Below are 17448 nucleotides of genomic sequence, written 5' to 3' on the forward strand. Positions count from 1 at the left end.
CTGGCCAATTTTTCCCTTTAAGGAGCTATTTTCTCCATTTAATTTTTGTACTTCTTTTTCCATTCGACCAATTTTCCCAGTTAGGTTTTGGGTTTCCTTTTCCATCTGATCAATTTTCCCTATTAGGTTTTGAGTTTCCTTTTCCGTTTGATTAACTCTTCCTTTTAGGGAATTATTCTCTCCAGTTAATTTTTGAACTTCCTTTTCCATTTCTTCAATTTTCTTTTTCAGATTGATGTTCTCATCAGTGAATTCTTTTTTTATGGTTTTAAAATCATTGGCCAGTTTTTCTTTTATATCCTTCTTCAGACGTTCCAGGTAATCTAGTTGTGCTTGCGAGAAATTCATAGTCCCATCTGAGGTTTCAGATGGAAGTACAGTCTCAGCTCTGACCTCTTTGGTGTTTGTGTTTTGGTCCTTATCCCCATAGAAAGATTCTATGGTTTTTTCACTTTTCGTCTGCTTTTTCCGATTCATGATGTTGGCTGAGTGTTGTAGCTTTTGGTTCTTTCAGTCAGAAGATACAGATCTTTTAAGTTGAGTTGATGTTTGTCTAGGCTGAAAGCAGGCTTTTGTTGTTGTTGTTGTTGTTGTTGTTTCCCAGATCAACCCTGGGATTAGCTTGATAGGTGTGTGGGAGGTGTGGTCTGGTCTCAGGATATCTCCTCAGCTGGCCTGAGGCAAAGGCAAGGTCCGGGGATGGTGATCCCAGCTTCCCTATTGTCTTCCCTTTTCCCCTGGAGGGCTGGGGCACGCCTAGAGGCTAATGCGTGTTCCCGCCCCTCCTGGGGCTCGTCTCCAGGCTGCGGCTTGCCTGGGTCTCAGTGCGAATTTTTCTCTGCCCTGGGTTGTCTGTCCCTCCAGATAGCCTCCACCACGGTAGGAAGAATCCCCCTTTGCCACCTCTCCAGCCTCTGATGTTATGAGACCACCCGCCCCCTTCTGCTGCTCCCACTGATCCAGGATCAATCTGGGGAAGAATTTTATGGTTCCCTCACGGTCATCGGGGGGGGAGGGGAGAGCACTTACTGATCACTCCGGCATCCCAGCTTCTGGATGTTCAAGTAGTGAGCCACTGAAGTCCCGTCTTTAGGCTGAAGATTTCAAAGGCTTTTGCGCTGATATCGTTGGCTCGGCCTGGCTTATCTCCTGCTCCGCTGGTCTCGCCCGCCACTCTCGGGCCCCTCGGGTCCCCTCCGCCCTGCCGCGCCGACCACGCTGCGCTGTGCGCCGGGGTCTTACCCCCGTGGAACAGATCCCTCCCGTGGACCTTCCAGTCCAGCCTGGGCTCCGAATCTGTCAAAGTCCGTCTCCCACTGGATTCTACACCTCCAAAGTCTGGTCAGACTCTCCCCCCAGATATATCCAGAGGAGTTTTTCCAGGAGCTTAGGTGAGTCGTTGCTTTCACTCCGCCATCTTGGCTCCGCCCCCCCCCCCCCCCCCCCCCCCCGGTACCATTGTCTTAAGGAGCAAAATGAACTCCTTCTTTTGCTGACAAGACCAGGTGCCTCTGTCCTGAGCAATCTGATCTAAACCTTTTTTTTTTTACTATCTCTTTATCTTCACTCACATTTTTCATTATTCTTAGAGGAAGTCAGATTCTTTTTCTGCTCTAAAACTCACCATTCCACCTACAAACTTATATTCTGTTCTTTACCTAACTCTTGAGATATCTAGTTCTCTTTTTATCACCTTTTTCCTTTGATGAGTGTCTATTTCTTAAACCCCTTTCTCTTCAAAACTTTAAAGAAGAATGCATTTTTGTGTTTTTCTGAACCTGATATCCAATGATATTTTCACGTAACTATTGGGCTTGGATTCAGGAAGACCAGAATTCAAATACTTCCTCACACACTTGCTAGCCCTATGACACTGGGAAGTCATTTAACCTCAGTTTAATTATACGTAAAATTGGGATAATAATAACATATACCTCCTAGAATTGTTGTAAGGATCAAATGATAGCAAAAACAAAGTGTATGGGAAATTTTAGAGCATTATTTAAGCATTAGCTATTATTACATAAATAAGAACAAAAAAGAAAGATTGTGTATGAAAATGGGAATCTGTTGTAGAAGTCTTGCGGTTTAAAAAACATTTCATAAATGGTTTATATAGCAAATGCTTACTAAATATTCATTGAATTCAACTGATCTTAGAATATTGGGGGAAAGGTCTGATTCCTTTTATTTCATGTCTGATCAAATACAAACACTTGAATTTACCATTTGAAGTGGTTCCAAAACCTGGTCTCAATATGGTAATTTAATCTTATGTGCATATAACATGTAAATACAAATTAAGATAAACCATACATGTATAATACATGTCTATGTCTAATATGTATAACTGTACTGCATACATACACATTATACACATAGCTTAATACAAATGTATATATCTACATGATTCGCACATATATGTCTATATGTATGTATATACACACATGTATGTATATGGGCATACATACACACACATGTGTGTGTGTATATATATATGTTTAAGATTTTTCTAAGATCAGTGAAAAGTAAATGAAAGAGGAAAAGACAAAGTTATGGATAGTGACAGAAAGAGATGTTCATGCATAAGTATTTATATACTTTCAAATATGCATCTATGCACATAGTTATATGTATGTATATTTTATGAATATACAATGTATGTGTATGCATCTATGGATTTATGTGTATGTCAGTGACAAATTTGTTCTGATCTGTGATTTAGGGATTTATTTAGGTTTAAGGATTTCCTGGTAAAGGGCTTCTTTTGCCAATTTAATTTTACTTCTTCTCTACAACTCACATATTCATAAAAGTATAAAAAATTATGTTTTTAGATATGCACATGCATAAGTGTGCACATGCACTTTATGTGTACATGTGCATGCATGCGAGCATGTGTGTATATATACATGCATATACATATGTATACCAAGGTGTATATATGTTTATGCATGAATGCATGCATGTATGTATATACTTATGTTCAAGTAACCTTGGCACAATTCATTTAATCCTTTTGAGCTTCAGTTCCATCATCTGTAAAATTAAGGACTAGGAGTAAGACTAAGTGGGCTCTAATATTCCTTGCACTTCCTCATTTGTGTGTTACAAAGGAATTTAAATTAATTTATTGTGCAATATCTGAAAAATCCATCAAATGGCATTCTACTTGAAATGTTCCTCTAAGAGGTAGCAGTCCTCACCCTCAGAAACATCATTATTTTGTTTCTAGGATCTAATTTCGTCCAAGTGAATAAATTAAATGTTATCAACTATTAATATATTAAATTTACTATTTTTGATGTATATCCCATCTCTAAATGCATAAGAAACTTGTATCTGATTCTCAAAATCATTCTTACTTTGTTTTTTCCTCTATGACACATTTCCCTGGGCCAAGGAGAAAACAAGAGACATGTCACTTAATACTTCTTCCCCAAACACAAATTTATGATCATTTGTTGAAGTTTGGTCAGCCAAACATCTTTCTGTCTACTTAAAAAGAAAGACATTTAGGTAGACAATGCATTGACTTTCTAGGAAAAACAGTTGATCTTCTTACCAGTTCCATAATTGCAAAATACCATATACTCTAAATAATAGGATGTATTCATGTAACTTGTTCCCAACGACTTTTTTAAGTTCGTGGGTGCAAGCTGATCAATGAATATTTACTAAAGGTTATCCATGGGCCAGTCACTGTGTTACTTTCTGGAGATTAAAAAACAAAACAAAAATTGAAGATACTTGAATTCAAGGAGTGTATATTCAATCCATAGGCCAACAGCAATAACAAAACAAATAGGAAGAAGAATATAAAGAAAAATCTCAGTTCAGCATAAATTTGCATTTGAAAATATAAACAAAACTCTTAATTACATGTTTACTGTTCTTAAGAAAACAAGATATTTTCAAGTGTCATCAAGGACTTTAAGATCACCAGTTTATACACACACAAAAATAAAAATACTAATTATAGCTAATTCTTATTTGTAAGTTCCCAAGCATTTCTATTATTCATATAGGGATATTAATTCTAAGATCTCAAGCATGTACTCTGATCTTTCAAAAATTATTACTGTTAATTATTTAAGGCAATTCTTAATAAGTTTTTTTCTCCCAAAGGCTTTGCTAAAAATTCCAGTAGATTCAAGATGTTTTGGTCTGTGCTACTGAACAGGCTGACTACTGCAATATTTATGTCACTTCCATGTGGAGATAGCCTGCATTAACCCAAATACTTAGATTTTCAAAACAAATTGAAACAACTCACTTTTCCATTGATAAATTTATGAATAGGAAAGGAAATCAATTAAAAATACTTAGAAAAGCAACTGATGTTACATTATTATTATTACACAATTTAATATATAAATATTTAATTCCTAAAACAACTAGAGTTTGATGCATTTAAATCAAACTATTTAAATTATATTTGTTTGAAATTTATAACCCTCTTTTGGCATAATACTCTCATAGTATTTGTCACTGTAATCAAACAAACCTCTCTTCAATGTCTAAGAAACTGAAATTATACCTCAATACGTTTGTCAAACTTCGTTAAAACCATTTTATCAAATGATTCTTCTTATCAGCATAGAGTAAGAGGTGGTTATCATTATTATATGTGGGATTCCACAGATAACCTTCCCCTCAACAATAACAGCAACACTGTCCATAATGCTATTGTTCTTCATTCATAAAGAGACAGATATTCTTATCAATTAGCATAACTTTTGGGGGGATTTAAATAATAAAACTGAAGGAAATACATTCAAAAGGTCATTCTCAAAAAGCACATATGTGACCTAGAGAAGTATGATAAGTATGATAAGTGGATAAGATGCTCATCTTGGAATTACGGAGATTCTCCAAATTCTGTCTTGCCAACCATTAGCCTCTGGCATTATGGACGAATCACTTAACATGTCTAAGACACAGGCATCTCTAAGACTTAGCTTAAAAATTATAAGTGCGTTACAATCTACCTCAACTGTTAGTAATCTCCAATCTAAAGTATCACATACTTAACTACTTCATGTTATTTTAAATTATTTTCTTTATATTTGTTATGTACAGAAATGCTGAATTCGTTCTCTGTAACAATTGTTGTAATCACGGAAGGTTTAGACACCTCCACACACCTACACTGATTATTTAATGAACCAACAGAATACTAGATATTAAGGAAGTCCTTAATGTATGAGAAAAGATTATTATGACGCAATCTTTGGGGTGAAAGCAGAATACCAGGCAGAAAATGTCTTGTGGTTGACTAAAAGAATCAGGCATTCTCTTGGGCCAATGTATAAAAGTAGTGCTCAGTAAAGTAGTCAACAAGCCTACAGCTGAAATAGTGCTAGTCACAAAGATACCATTGGATAGTAACAGCCAAGCTCTTGAAAGGAATTACTAGTATTATTAGCCATGTCACCAGAGAGATTCGACCAGTATCAGACAAGGCACCCAACTGAAATCTGAGAACCTGGATTAGTAGCAGATAACATGACCATCCAAGAGCTATAGTAACCCAAGGGAAGTTAGCTTCAGAGAGCATGACCTGATTGCAGTAGATAGAAATGCCAGCCCAACCTTTAAAAGACATCAAACCTAACTGAATATTAAATGTAACAGCAATCTAGTATGAACTTCACAAAGGTAGAAATAGATTTTCTTTTTTTAGTTTACTTATTTTAGTTATCACCATTTACTTTCATATGTTTTAAGTTTCTCCCTCTCTCTCCCCTCTCCCCTCCCCAAGACAGCATGAAATGTGATGTAGATTCTACATGTACATATTAAGCATATTTTTATATTAGTCATGTAGTACAGACAAATTAGAATTAGAGAAACCATAAGAAAGGAAAATGAGACAAAACAAAAAAGAAAATAGTCTCCTTCACTCTGCATTCACACTCCATAGTTCTTTCTCTGCATGTGAATATCATTTTTCATCATGATTCGTTTGAAATCGCTTTATGTCCTTGCATTGTTGAGAAGACTTTGGGCATAGTTCCAAACTGCACTCCAGAATGGGTGCATGAGGTCAGAACTCTATCAACATAGAATTAGTGTTCCAACTTTCCCACTTCTTCTCCAACATTTATCATTTTCTTGTTTTACCATGTTTGCCAAGCTGATGGTGTGATGTAATACCTCAGAGTTCTTTTGATTTGCATCTCTCTAATCAATAGTGATTTAGAGCACTTTTTCATATGACTATAGACAGCTTTAATTTCTTCCCCTGAAAACTGTCCATTCATATCTTTTGACCAGTTATCAACTGGAGAATGAGGCCTTTATCAGAGATACCAGTTAAAAAATTCTTTCCTAGTTTTCTGCTTCTCTCCTAATATCAACTGCACTGGCTTTGTTTATGCAAAACCTTTTTCAATTTAATGTAATCAAAATCATCCATTTTTGCATCTCATACTGTTCTCCCTTTTGTTTGCTCATAAATTCCTCACTAAATTGCTCATAAAATATAAATCTGACAGATAAACTATTCCTTCCTCCCCTAATATGTTTATAGTATCAGCCTTATTAGCTAAATCATGTAGACATTTGGACTTTCTTTTAGCATACGGTGGCAGATGTTGGTCTATACCCATTTTCTGCCATATTATTTTCCAGTTTTCCTATCAGTTTTTGTCAAATAGTGAGTTTTTATACCAGAATGTGGGGTCTTTGCATTTGTCAAGCAGTAGATCGATATATTCACTGAGCACTGTCTTGAGTTCCTAATCTATTCCTCTTATCTATCCCTCTATTTCTTAGCCAGAACTTAATAATTTTGATGATTGCTGCTTTGAGATCTGGTATAGCTGGACCACCTTGCCTAGCATTTCTTTCCACTAATCTCTTGATATTCTGGACCTTTTGTTCTTCCAGAAGTATTCTGATAATATTTTTCTAGCCCTGTAACATAATTTTATGGTAGTGAAAGAAGCAGAACCAGGAGAACTTTGTACACAGAAATAACCACAGTGTGTGAGGAATTTTTCTTGTACACTTAATCCTTCACAGCAGACCATTTTCTTTTGTGTTATGTTTTGTTTTGTTTTGTTTTATGATTTCTTCCTTTCAATTTAGTTTTTCTATTCAACATGGCTATGGTGAAATTTTATTTAATGGGAATGTATTGTGTAGAACCTATATAAGATTGCAAGTCATCTCGGGAGGGAACGGGGAGGGAGGGAAGGAAAAGGGGGAGGGAGGGAAAAAAACCTAAGATATGTGGAGGTGATTATAGAACAATGAAAGCAAATAAAAATATTTATTTAAATAAAGAATTTTATGGTAGTTTCATTGGGATGGCACTGAATAACTATATTAGTTTAGGCAGAATTGTAATTTTTATTATATTATCTCAGCCTACCTATGAGCAACTGATGTTTATTTTCTCCAGTTATTTAGGTTTGACTTTATTTGTGTGAAAAGTGTTTTGTAATTGTGTTCATATAGTTCTTGCGGTTATTTTGGCAGGTAGACTCCCAAATATTTTATAATGTCTATAGTAACTTTAAATGGAATTTCTCTTTTTAGTCTCTTGTTGTTGGACTTTGCTAGTAATATATAGAAATGCCAAATATTTATGTGGGTTTATTTTGTATCTTGAATCTTTGCTAAGTTGTTTATTATTTCAAGAACTGTTTTCACTTGATTCTTTAGGATTCTTTAAGTGTATCAACATATCTACAAAGAGTGACAATATAGCTTCTTTGTCCATTCTGATTGCATCAATTTCTTTTTTTTCCCTCTTTTTGCTAAAACCAACATTTATTGTATCACACTGAATAACAGTGGTGATAATGGACATCCTTGTTTCACCCCGGATTTTATTGAAAATGAATCTGGCTTATCCCCATTACATATAAAGCTGGCTGATGGTTTCAGGTTGATACAACTTAGCATTTTAAGGAAGGCTCCACTGAATTTTATGTTCCCTAGTGATTTCAATAGAATTGGGTTTTGTATTTTGTCAAGAAGATATTTTTGGATGTTTTGAGATAATCGCATGGTTTCTGTTACTTTTAGAGTTAATATGATGAATAATGCTGATAGTTTGCCTAATATTGAACTAGCCCTGCATTCCTGGTATAAATCCTAAATGATGATAATGTATTATCCTCATGATAAGTTACTATAATCTTTTTGCTAATATCTTATTTAAAATTTTTGTATCTATATTCATTAGGGAAATTGCCCTATTATTTTCTTTCTCTGTTTTCACTCTTCCAGTTTAGGTACCAGTGCTATATTTGTATCATAAAAAGAATTTGGTAGGACTCCTTTGCCAATTTTCTCATTGTACTAGAATCAATTTTCTTTAAATCTTTGCAGTAATTCACTTGTAAATTCATGTATCCCTGGAAATTTTTTCCTAGGGAGTTCATTGACAAGTTGTTAAATTTATTTTTCTGACAGGTTTATTTAAGTGTCTTCCATTACTCTGGGCAATTGATATTTTTATAAATATTCATCCTTTTCATGGCACAGTAATTCTTAATTATTGTTTTAATTTCCTTTTCATTATAGTGATGAGTTCACCCTTTTCATTTTTGATACTTTTAATTTGATTTTTTTAAATCAAACCATTTTTCCCCAGAAAACCAACTCTTAAGTTTATCTATTAACTCAATAATTTTCATAATCTCAATTTTATTAATCTCTTGTTTTGTTTTCAGTATTTCCAAATTGGTATTTAAATGAGAATTTTTAGTTTGTTCTTTTTCTAACTTTTTCAGTTACATGCCCATTTCATGGATCTCCTCTTTCTCTATTTCATTTATGTAAGTATTCAGAGAAATAAAAGTTCCCCTCAGAATAGCTTTCTTTGCATCCCATAAATTTTGATATGTTGCTTCATTAGTGTCATTATTTTGAATGAAGTTATTTATTGTTTCTATGATTTCTTGTTTGACCCACTGATTCTTTAGATTTAGATTATTTAATTTCCAATTCATTTTCAGTTCATATTTCCATGGCCCCTTATTACTTATAATTTTTATTGCATCATGACCTGAAAAGGAAGCATTTAATATTTCTGCCTTTCTGCACTGGAATGTGAGGATTTTATGCACTAGTACATGTTCAATTTTTGTGCTTGTTCCATGTACTGCTGAGAAAAAAGTATATTCTTTTCTATTCTCATTCTATTTTCTATACAGATCCACCATATCTATATTTTTCTAAAATTCTATTCACTGAATAGGAAGGGATGATATCTAAAAAAAATAAAATTAAGGGATGAGAGAAGAATATATTGTAGGGAGAAAGGGAGAAATGGAAGGGGTCAAATTATCTCTCCTAAAAGAGGCAAAAAAAAAAAAGCTTTTTCAATGGAGGGGAGAAGGGGGAAGGTGAGAGTGAAAAAGGAACACTTACTCTCATCACATTTGGCTTAAGGAGGGAAAAACGTGAACACTCAATTTGGTTTGAAAATCTATTTTACACCACAAGAAAGTAGGAGAAAAGGGGAGAAATGGGTAAGGGTATGGTAGAAGGAAGGGCAAATGGGATGAAGGAGTAATTAGGAGTAAACAAGTTTGAGGATGGACAAGGTAAAAATAGACAATAGAATAAATTGGGGGGCAGGACAGGATGGAGGGAAATATAGTTAGTCTTATACAACATGATTATTATGAAAGTCTTTTGCAAAACTACACATATATAGCCTATATTGAATTGCTTGCCTTCTCAGTGGGGACAGATGAGGAGGGAGGAAGGGAGAGAAGTTGAAACTCAAAGTTTTAGGAAGGAATATTGAGAATTGTTTTTAGATGCACCTTGGAAATAACAAATACAGGTAATGGGGTATAGAAATCTACCTTGACCTACAAGAAAAGAGAGAAGATGGGGATCAGGGAAGGGAGGGGTGTGATAGAAGGGGGGGCAGCTTGAGGGAAGAGTTAATCAGAATGCCTGGCATTTTGGAGTGGGGGGGAGGGGAGAGATGGGGAGAAAATTTGGAACTCAAAATTTTGTGAAAGTGAATATTGAAAACTAAAACTAAATAAATAAACATTTAAAATATTTCTATTTACCTCCTTAATTTATTTCTTGTTTATTTTGAGGTTAGATATATCTAGTTCAGAGAGGCGGAGGTTGAGGTCTCCCACTAATATGCTTTAACTGTCTATTTCTTCCCGTAATTCCCTTAACCTCTAGGAATTTTAATGTCATGCTACTTGGCGTGTATATGGTTAGTAATTATATTGCTTTATTGTCTATGGTGCCTATTAAAAGGATATAGTTTTTTTTCTTATCATTTTTGATTAAATATATTTTTGCTTTTGCTTTGTCTGAGATTAAGGTTGCTACCCTTGCTTTTTGTTTTTTACTTCACCTGAGCCTTAATATATTCTGCTCCAGTCTTGTATCTTTACTCTGAATATATCCCCTTATTTCAAATGTGTTTCTTATAAGCATCATATTGAAGGATTATTGTTTTTAACGCATTCTGCTATTCATTTCTATTTCATGAGAGAGTTCATCCCATTCACATCCACAGTTATGATTACTATCTGTATCTTTCTCTCCATTCTATCCCCCCATTTATGTTTTTATTTCTCCCTTCTCCCTTTTCCTCCACAAAAGAGTTTTGCTTTTGACTACTACCTCCATCAATCTTCTCTCCTGTAATGATAGTGTGAATGGGAAAATCTATTCTATTCATTAATAAATCCATGTGACCTGCTTGGATCACATGGAAGCCTGGCTCACATGTACAGGAAGAAGCTTGCTGAGTGGGTGGAATAGGAAAGGTGGAGCAGAGCTGGGGAGAAGTTGATCAGGCTAGTTAGAGCTGGGAAGGACACAGGAAGCAGACACAACTTAGGTTCATGAGTGTTTTGGGGAAGGTCCCAACAGGGAGTGGGGAAACTTGGGAATGGCTTTGGCCCCTGTAGTGATAACCTGTATTAACTTCTTGATTGCTATGATGAATTTGCTATCTGGTTCTGAGATTTCCCTTTCCAGTGCCTAATTACATGTTTTTCTTCTGCCTTCCATATGGAGAGTCTGTTATACTTTATGACTGATATGTGAATATTGCCTTAGTGATATGCCTCCCTTCTATCAGTTCCTGTCCTTTTTCTTTCCCTTTTCCCTTACTACTTTTTCCCTCCCTTCTAATGATGCCATCTCTTTTCTTTCCCCTTTTCTCTTCTATTGCCAGTAGGCAAAGTTAGGTTTCCATACTTAACTGAGTATGTTATTCCCTTCTTGAACCAAATCCAATGAGAGTAATGTTCAAACAAATTTCATCTCCTTCCCTTCTTTCCCTCTACCATAAATATATTTTTGTGCCCCTTCATGTGAGGTAATTTATACTTTTTTGCCTCCCCTTTTCCTATTCTCTCTTCCATACCTTTTTACTTCTTAATTAGGCATTTTAGCATCATGTCAGTTAATTTATACCCACATGCTCTGTCTATGTATATCCTTTTAGATGTCATAATAAAAATGCAGTTCTCAAGATTTTCAAGTATCATCTTCCCATGTAGGGATGTAAACAGTTTTCTCTCATTAAATAGCACTTTTGTTCTCTTTTTTTCCATATTAACCTTTCTGTGCCTCCCTTGAGTCTCATATTTGAAAATCAAATTTTTCATTGAGCTCTAGTCTTTTCATCAAAAGAGTCTGGAAATCCCTTATTTCATCGAATATCCATCTTCTTGCCTGAAAGATGGTAGTCATTTGTTGAGTAGTTGCTTTTTGGTTGCAATCCAACATCCTTTGCTTTAAGCAATATCATATCCCAATCCCTTCAGTCCTTTAAAGTAAGAGCTGATAAATCTTATGCAATCCTGACTGTGGTTCCACGATATTTGAATTGTTTCTTTCTGGCTGCTTGCAGTATTTTCTCCTTGATTGGATAATTCAGTAATTTGGCTACTAGATTCCTTGGCATTTGCAATTTGATATCTCTTTCAGGAGATAATTGGTGGATTCTTTCAATTACTCTTTTATGCTCTGTTTCTAGTACCTCAGGGCAGTTTTGCTTGATGAGTTCTTGGAAGGTACTGTGCAGGCTCTTTTTTCATCATGGCTGTCCAGTAGATCAATAATTCTTAAATTATCTTCTTGGATCTATGTTCTGGGTTAGTTATTTTTCTAATGAGATATTTTGCATTGTATTCTATTTTTTTCATTGTTTTAATTTTGTTTGATTCTTGATGCCATATACGGTCATTAGCTCTTACTTGCCCAGTTCAAATTTTTAACAGATTATTTTCTTCTGCTAGCTCTTGTACTTTTTTTCCATTTGGTCAACTGTACTTTTTAAGGAGCTATTTTTTTTCAGTTAGGTTTTGTACTTCTTAATCCATTTCGTCAATTGTGCTCTTTAAGGAGTTATTTTCTTCATTTTTTTACAATTTTGTCAGTTCTATTTTTAAAAGAATTGATCAATTTTTATTCTACTTCTCCAATTTGACTTTTAAAATCCTTCTTGAGCTCTTTCAAAAATGCATTTTGGACTTGTGACAAGTTCATGTTATCTTTTGAGGTTTCAGATATGGGAATAATGTCAAAGCTCTCCTCTTGTGGATTCATATTTTGATCTTTCCTGTCCCCATATTAAGAATCTATGGTCTTTGTTTTTCTAAGTCCCTTTTTGCTCATTGTGATTGACTTTATTTCCTGGTTTTTAAAGATGATCTCTGCTTCTGGAGCACAGGGAGTTCTATTCCATGCTTCTTGTGCTGGAGGCTAGGGGCCTGATTACTGGCTTTTTGTGTTGTAGCCTCTAGTTCTGGCAGCTGGAAACTATATAACACTGTTACTTACCTAGTACCAAGCTGGAGCTGGCTGGTGTGTGCTGAGGCCAAGTGAAGTCTTTCTACATCCCCTGGGTTTATAGTGAAGCTCATGGCATGAGGAGAAGAGGAAGGGTGGTCTTGCCACTGGAGGCTTCCTCTCCTAGGACTGTGCTAGAACACTGATAGGCACAGTCCCTAGTGGATGCCTTTCTGCACTGGTGTCTGCCAATTCTCCAAGCTGTGTAAAGGCATGCCTGAGGTCCTGGTGTTGATGCTTGGTGACTCCATCACTTAGGGGGTCAGGATTTCCTGTTAGTCTGCTCAGGTGGGGATTGCTGCTGGTTTGTTAGACAGCCTCTCACTCTGCACTAATTCTCTTCAGCCACAGCAAAAGGGACTTTTCCCTCTAATACCCCTAGCCTCCCAAATTAAAAGATTGCCATATCCTGTATTTCTGCTGATTCCACTATTCCAGGATTTTTCCTGGGATAATATTCTCTGTGTTTTTCAAGGACAACAAGGGAGGATGAGATAATCTTACTGCTTGCTCTGCCATCTTAACTCCTGGAAGTTTAAATAGGTGACTTTGAAACATTCAGCCTGTGGGATCATAGTCTTAGGAGTAGCTGCTGCTGCTGCTGCTGCTGCTGCTGCTGCTGCTGTCATAAGCCCTGCACAGAACTGCACTTTTCTCTAACCCAGTTCCAACAGACTCATCTCCTTCACTGAGAGTTGTAGGAATCACAACTGCTGCCTGTGATTCAGTCTCCTGGTATCAGAAATGAACTTTCAATTACAAGGAATTATAAGTTATCCCTTCAGTACACATGTAGCCATATACTTCTTTCTCATTACCTTTGTACTATACATTTGGGCCTCCTCTTTCTAGGGACCTGTGTAAATTTGTAGAATTTTTCCTAGGCTTTGGGTGAGATAGGGAGGGTAAGGGAGGTGTTTTATAAAGACCATTATTGTAATAGCAATTTAATAAACAAATTCTCTGCAAACTAATTAATTTTATTTGCTAACCATTAGTGGTAAAGATACCAGTGGGGGCTCATAATTACCTCTAGAACTCTAGGGAGAGAAGTAACTCATATATAATATCTGTGCCTATGTATATACATATGTGTATATGTATGTGTACACATACACATTTGTTGTATCTTTCATTAAAATGTAGCTTGTGAGTAGGGATAATTTCATGCCCTGAATTTTTCTTAGCATGTAGCATGGTGCTTGGTACACAGAACGTTTTTAATAAATGAATTGTCATTGATTGAAATATGGATGAAGAGAGTTCCTACAGAAATAAAGTCACAACTCCTTGATTTAAAACATTTTCTGGGAGAAAAAGAACCCTAAGGTCTTTGGTTTACTTAATTGATGTAGTATAGCCCTGAATATTTTGCATGACACAATAACCCTGAAACAATGAGAAGTAAATGTGTAGGTAAGCATGAAAGAACAAAGCAATAAAGACTGATATTGGAGTACTTATGTGAGCAAGGGGGGCCCAACATATATATATATATATATATAGAAAGCAGATTTGAGAGGAAAATTAAATAAGAAGAATGAGCATATAAAAGTGAATATATTTAAGTTAAATTTCTGCTTTGAAATAAGATGTATTATTCAACATATTCATACAATATAAATGCGTATATACATATATGTATATATGTTTTGTGTATATATCTACATCTATGTATCTCTCTTTATAGATACAAATATCTGTATAGATGTGTGGATGCACATTAATATCTCTAGTGTCCTGTTTTGAAGGTTTGTAGATAGTGACTTAAGAATCATCTTGAAATGTATGGTAGTTACTTAAGATAGAGTATTTCATTATAAATTAAGTGAGGCTTTTAGTTTACCTGATGCTTCTGCTGCAGTTTCAATGATCTACCCAGACAACAAAGAAAAGCAAAAAAAAAAAAAAGTATTTATTAAAGTGTTGATTCCAAAGATGGGGGAAATAATACTTCTATATTTTCCCTCTCTGAGGTACAGAATGCTAGCAAATATAATCATTTTAGAATTGTTGCCAAAGCTACCAAAGCTACCAAAAGAAAATGCAAGGTGCTTGAAGTAGTGGTAGAACATTAGAGGACCAATCAATATATACTTCATTTTAGGTTCCAGAATTCTTGGTTTCTAAAAGTTGTATTGAGGAGGAAGATGTAAGAATAGTGATTAAGAGACAAAATTTTTAATAAAGAAAACCTACTGACCACTAAGCCTTATGAGGAGAGACTTTCAGAAAAAAAATAGCAAACTATTGCCCAGAAGCAGCATGCAATAATGGACAGAAAGGAAAACTGGATTTGGAATAGGATGGTATGTATTCAAATTCTACTTTAGACACTTACTAACCATATGAACTTGAGCAAGTCTCCTAACTGTCATAAACAACAGTTTCTTCATTTGTAAAATAAGGAATATGTTGTCTATGATCTCTAAGATGCCTTCTCACTCCCTCTTAAACTCTATCTGGAATTTAAAGTTCTTCACAAAATTGCTACCCATTGTGTCATGTTAGTCTTCTACATATGTTCCCATCAGAGTGATATAATTATTCACCCACTCCACAATTTATTATCCATTTCCTTTCCTTTATACTATATATATATATATACACACACATATATATGTATACATATATATGTGTGTGTATATATATATATGTATATGTATTGCTTTATATATATTCCTTATTTACCCTCTTCTGCAACTCCACCTCCTTTACTGGAAAGTATTCCCTAATGAGGAGGGGTCTTATTTCCTAATCAATATTATGTAGTCCTTAAGATATTTACCCAAATTCATATTTCCTTATGTTATTAATCAAAATTTGTGAAATGGCACCTTCATTTTAATATAACAAATATTTATTGGGTATATGCATCCAAAGAATTGTGTTAAACAGAGTTTTAACTTACAAATCACTAAGAAATTTTGTGTCTTGGACAGATAGCACAAAATGTGCTCAGGAAAGCATCATAAAAGGGACCTGCACACAATATTGGGAAGGCTAATATATGGTGACAGGAAGGGCATAGCAGGCCAACACAGAGTTTACCTGGTAGTATTTTTTTTATTGAATTATTTTTCTTGTTAAGGGTTGTTTCCAGGTTTTTGGAGGAATGCATATACTGTCAGCATTTTATCCATTGCAGTATCCTAGGGCAAAATCCCAGTTACTCTGTTTTAGTTTTGGCTTTGGTGTGAGATTTCATAATAGTGACTTGCATATGAAAACCTTTTTTAATTTTGGCAATAGACAGAGACATGGTCCACAGCCACCCCCAGGTTTTCAGTTTCATTAAAGAGTTACAATAGATAGTACAAAAGCAAGTTTGAGCCCTCTGGGTTGCTGTAACACAGTACAGACATGTTGTTAAAGAAATATTGTTTTATCAGAGATAGTATGAAAGAATTTAATATTGAATATTATATTAGTGGCATAAATTCACCTTTATACATCATACAGACAATATATGTGGCTTTTTACAAGTTCAGTGATCATAATTTAGAGAAAGATGGTCTTCATTTCTGTCTAGTGCCCCTTCCATTATCAAAATATGTCTCAGGTATCTGCTTCATCCTGTATTTTGTAATGTGCACATAAATGTCTAAACATGAAGATAGATGTATAATATATAAAAGAATAAAATAAAAGACATAGAAAGGAAGGCAAAGTGACTTGTGCCAGATACTTCCAGTCTCCATTTCTCTTTGTAAATAATTAAATTAACCTTCTCCAAAGACTGATTGCTCTTTTTGTGAATTACCCAGGCATACTAGTTTTAAGCTTTCTCTTGACTGATGCCATTTCCTTAATGGCTTTACTTCTCTTATTTCCTCAAGAAAATGAGGTGAAGTTTTAATGCTGTTCCTTTTTGCTAACGTCTTTCGTAAAGACTTGGTGGAAAAAGAAAATTGAAAGCAATAGTTTCAAATTAAGTCTAGGGATGGTCTTCAGATCGCATATTTCAGTCAGCTAACATTTATTAAGTATCTACTATGTGAACATCTACAAAATTAGGTCGAAACGTACAGACATTAAAAAACATATAATATATGATCTTTGCCCAGATAAAACCCAGGAGCTCATTGGTAAGAAATTTACTCTAGTAGCAACTAATGCAGATACAAAAGATGACTCTATATTTCCAACTTAAATTACCAAGGATTCCTTATTTAAAAATTCTAATAACACTGTTCTATCCTACTTTCAATTTTACATTTTGATAACAGAGGGATTCACACAGTCTTGAAAAGGTAATGCTTCTAGGGAGGCAGATCTAAAATAACACAGTAGAGAAGTACTCAGCCAAGCTCTTCTAAAGTCCTGTCCAGACACTCCAAAATAGTACCTTAAATAGAATTTTGAAGTGACAGAACCAACAAAAATTCAAATGAAACAATTTTAATGACCAAGACAACTTAGGTGGTCAGCAAGAAATGTCTGTCTCATAGTGTGGTTTTCAGGCCTGAAACACCAGGTTACATTTTGCAGATCTTTCTACAGCACCAGCAGTATCTTTAGAGGCCATTGCATTGGCAGCAGCAGGAGATTTAGGAGGTCTCAACCCATGATCTGTAAGATAGTCAGATAAGTGGTAGAAAGGGATTAGGGAATCCTTTGTTGACATTGGTTTCAGGACCCTAT

This window comes from Notamacropus eugenii, chromosome 4 (genome assembly GCF_028372415.1).
Source record: "Notamacropus eugenii isolate mMacEug1 chromosome 4, mMacEug1.pri_v2, whole genome shotgun sequence".
Taxonomy (NCBI): domain Eukaryota; kingdom Metazoa; phylum Chordata; class Mammalia; order Diprotodontia; family Macropodidae; genus Notamacropus; species Notamacropus eugenii.